Genomic DNA, 4625 nt, shown 5'->3' with positions numbered 1-4625 from the left:
ACACACACACACACACACACACACACACACACACACACACAGTGTGCCAAAAAATGTAGACACACTTTAAGAATGGAAAAAAAACTGTATTAAAATTGTCATTTATATGTATATAAATGATCATCACAGTTGAGCTAATTAACATATCCATCGCCTCACACAGTTAAGAATTTTTTGTGAGAGAAAACTTAAGATCAACTCTCTTAGAAAATTTCAATTATACAATACAATATTTAATACTAAGTGTAGTGACCATACTGTACGTTAGATCTCCAGACTAACCCTTATTTAATTGATTCATTTATCTATGGAATTGATTGTCCAACAGTGTTATTAGGGATAAAATTTAGTGAGAAATTTATGGGAATTATAGCAGTATAGGTTTGTTTTGCTTTAGTACATCCTATAGTAGACAATTAAATACATTTAGCTGGTAAAAGAAAAAGAGCCTTTTTTGTTACAAAATATTCTTTTTTCAACAGCAATTTATTAGATAGGCATCTCTTAAGGTATAGGTATTTTAGTAATTTGTATGTCAATTTATGATCAATTAGAAATAAAAATCGAACATCTGTGAAAATATATGACTAAATATACCATTTAATTCAATATGAAAATATTAGTCAACTTACAAAGGAATAAGGTATGATATTTTAGGAACCTTTTATTGCATCAAGTAAGAGTATCTCTTTTTCTCCCAAGTTTTGCCATTTACATTAGCCACACATTCTTTCTTTTAAAGTTTAATGTGTAGCATATGAAAGGGGTTCTTGGACTGTGTGGTATTATATCATATCAATGATGCAGTAAATGGAGTACTGGGTAATAGTACTTAAACAATGTTCATAATTCACATTTATATTCATGACTAAATTTGCAGGCCACCTTGACACAGATCCAAATACAAGTATTTTTATAAATTACTGAAGTATCTAATTCAATCAAATTCAGTTATATGGTCATGCCTGAGTAATTCTAATTCTGGTTATTATGTATGAGTAATCATGATATTCAGAATCATACTATGGTTAACCATCTAAATTAGAAAAAAAAATCTATTTTGAATTACATAGAACAGATTTCATTTAGCTTTGGAAGGTCAGGCTAAAGACATTTCTAAATGGTACTTCCAAAAACTGTATTGCTTTTATTGCCAAAACGCAGTACAAAATACATTTCTCCACATAATTTTGAATGTAAAAAAAATGAAAGAAATAAATTTCAATTTTATCTTTTAGCTGAATATCACTGATCAGCATGAATCTTTGCTAAAATGTCTTCCATAATAACTTTGTAAACTGCATTTGCTCCAAAATTATAATGGCTGTGGAGATGGTACAGCAACATCATTCTGTTCTTTTTGAACAGTTTAACTTTCCCTATCTAGTTCCCAAAGATTCCTTTTGAGCTTTCTTGCTTTTGGTTTGCTGAGCCAGAAGAGGAAAGTTACATAAAGACTCCTTTTGTTTAGCACACTGATCTGTGAAAATTATACTGAGAGATGTGGTTTGTTCAGGAAATCAAAGTAGTTCACAAACAGCTTTGAATGTCTTTATTATATACCTGAGCAGTAGGAAACCGTTTACTCATTGGCCATTTCTTTCCTTCAGTCCACTTTCTTGTGGCCTAAACATAAATAGGAATAGTACCACTTAGGTTTATAGTTTCAAAAACACAATAGGACAATCAGAGCCTTTAGTCACAGTTTCCTAGACTACCACAAGATGGGGCTAAATTTTAAGTAGACAGCTATTTTGGTGGTTTAACAGGGCCACTTCTTGAATTTCATATACATGGGATGTGCTTTTTTTATGTATTACTTCTTTCACTCAACATAGTATTTTTGAAATTTATTCATGTTGTTTAGGTGTACTGATAGGGTGATTTTTTTTATTGTGAGTAATATTCTATTATAAAAATATACCACAAATTGCTTGTCCGTTCTATGATTAATGGGCACTTCAGTTGCTTACAGTGTTTGACTCTCATGAATAAAGATGTTATGACCATTCTTGTACATCTTTTGGCAAACATGTTTTCACTTCTATTGGATTTATACCTAAAAATGGAATTGCTGGGTCCTAGCGTAGGTGTATTTTTTAACTTTACAAAAAATTGCCAAATAGTTTTCCAACGTGGTTATACCATTTTGTACTCCCAAAAATAGTGTAACAAGTTTCCAGTGGCTCCACATACTTGACAATATTTGCTATAACCAGTCTTAATTTTAGCTATGCTAGTGGGTATAAAGTAGTATTTCATTATGAGGATATGTACCTAACCTAATTATTAACAATTCAACTAGAGCCATGGAGGGCATGGTGGGAAAATCTTGGGAGGTCAAGTGTGAAAAGAGGAATCTTGGACAGGGGAAACAAATGTTGTGACAAGGGATAGATGATCAGAGTCTTTCATTTTGAGCAGCCATCTAAGAGAGAGGTAAGAGTCATTAAAAGTGCAGGTCGTCGCAGGTAGAGACCTCAGGTATGCGGTGCATTTAGCTGTATGTAGCCCAAATGATAGTTTGCTTAAACTTTATAAAGAGTTTACATGATGGTGGAATGTTAGAATTATCATAGCCCAGAACCTCTTCTTGATCTCATTCTTATGGTATCTTAAAATGCTGGTCATACTCTATTAGGGTAATTAAACCTAGTGGTAGAAGACATTTCATCCTGAAGAGTCACCTCATATTAAATATACCCTTCATGCTTTGCCCTTTATTCAAACTCACTTATGGATGGGATATTCTGGTTTGAAACTTCCTTTTAGCTGGTAAAGAGGGCTTTATCTAGATCTTCTCATAGTAGGATGAATATAACATCTACTAAAAGGAGGTTATAGAATTTATTGCAACTGTAGGTCATTAAAACATTTTGGCAAACTTTTGTTGGTCATAGATATGATGGAGCTAGTGTATTTAGATCTTGGCATTAAAACAAACTCTCATCATTGTGGTTGCATTTTACAATCTCAAATGTTAAAGTCTGCATTTTAAAACTTGCAAACCAACTTTATAAAAAAAATAAACATTTTATTTTAGAATAATTTTAGATTTATAGAAAAGTTATAAAGATAATACAGAGATCCCATATAACTTTCATCCAAAGACCCCTACTGTTAACAACTGTAGTGCAAATATAACCATAGTACATTTATTAAAACTAAAAAAATTAGCATTGGTACATTACTACTAACTTCCCAAATCTGTGACAATTTCCTAGTCTTTTTTGTTTTTCATGGTCTTGATAGTTTTGAAGAGTCCTGGGCAAATATTTTGTAGAAGGTCCCTTAATTTGGGTTGTCTGATACTTTTCACTTGATTAGATCATGATTATGGTTTATGGGGACAAATACCACAGAAGTAGAGATTCCTTCTCATCCCATTGTATTAGGGATACATAATATCAACATGACTTATCACTGGTGGTGTTAAACTTGATCACTTGGATAGGGTGATGTCTGCCAAATTTCTCTATTGTGAGGTTACTATTTTTCCCTTTTCATACTCTATTCTGTGGAAATGAGTGGTTAAGTCCAGTCCACACTCAACACGTGTGCCTATGGAGTGGTCAGGGAGAGACTGGATATTAAACTACACGTCTTGCAGGGGGAGTACTTACATATATTATTTAGAATTTTTCTGTAAGGATAACACATTGATTGATTGATTGACTGATTGATGTCAGTTATGGACTTATGAATATTTATTTTATATTTTGGGTTGTAGTCTAATAATACCTTATTTTTCCTTCAAATGCTTCTAACTTTGTCCATTGGCAGCTCTTTCAGATTGGCTCCAGTGTCCTTTTGGCATACATAGCCTCTATTTATTTATTTTCTTTTTTCTTTTTTTTCTTTTTAGTGTTTCTTTACTTTCCTGTACTAAAAGATGCTCTAGACTCATCTTGTGTTTTCCCTGCACCAGCCCTAGAACCAGCCATTTCTCCAAGGATCCCTAGTTCCTTTTATTGGAAAATTATATTTTCCAACCAAGATCTGAGTGCTGGGTGTGCTTATTGCTACTGGGATGTTACTACCTCTAGGCTTTCTCTGAGGACAGAGCTAGGAAGTATATGTATATATAGTGAAAATGTGTACATGCCTATATCTATTATCTATCATCTCTCTATCTATCTCATTATCTATCATCTTAAACATGAGTTTATATTACAGGGATTACCCTAGAATTCCCCCTTGCTTATTCATAATTTCTTTCTCTGAGAGTAAAAAATCTACATCCTATTTATCTAGCATTTATTCACCTAACTTTTCAATCCTCGTAAATATGTAAAGTAGTTCCAGAATTAATTGATATTACAATGAGAAACAAATTTACTAACTCACATACTGTGTTTATGTAGTTATTTTTGTCTTTAGTCTTACAGTTTTAAGTCAAAACACCATTTTCCTAAGTTAATTAAGTTCCCTTTTCCCTCTACCACTTTTAGTGGGGTTAGATCATACATTTATAATACGAGATGAATTTATATGCTAATCAACTTTGGTATAAAAAGGCTTATTTTTCTCTCTGTTGCTATTCTTCTATTTAGTACTCTAAGATGTTAAGGTACATAGGTACCCTATCTATTTTGAAGAGATTTTAATAATCAAAGTACAGTTTT

The sequence above is a fragment of the Hipposideros armiger genome, unplaced genomic scaffold (assembly GCF_001890085.2).
Source record: "Hipposideros armiger isolate ML-2016 unplaced genomic scaffold, ASM189008v1 scaffold_570, whole genome shotgun sequence".
Taxonomy (NCBI): domain Eukaryota; kingdom Metazoa; phylum Chordata; class Mammalia; order Chiroptera; family Hipposideridae; genus Hipposideros; species Hipposideros armiger.
This window is presented reverse-complemented; position numbering follows the sequence as displayed.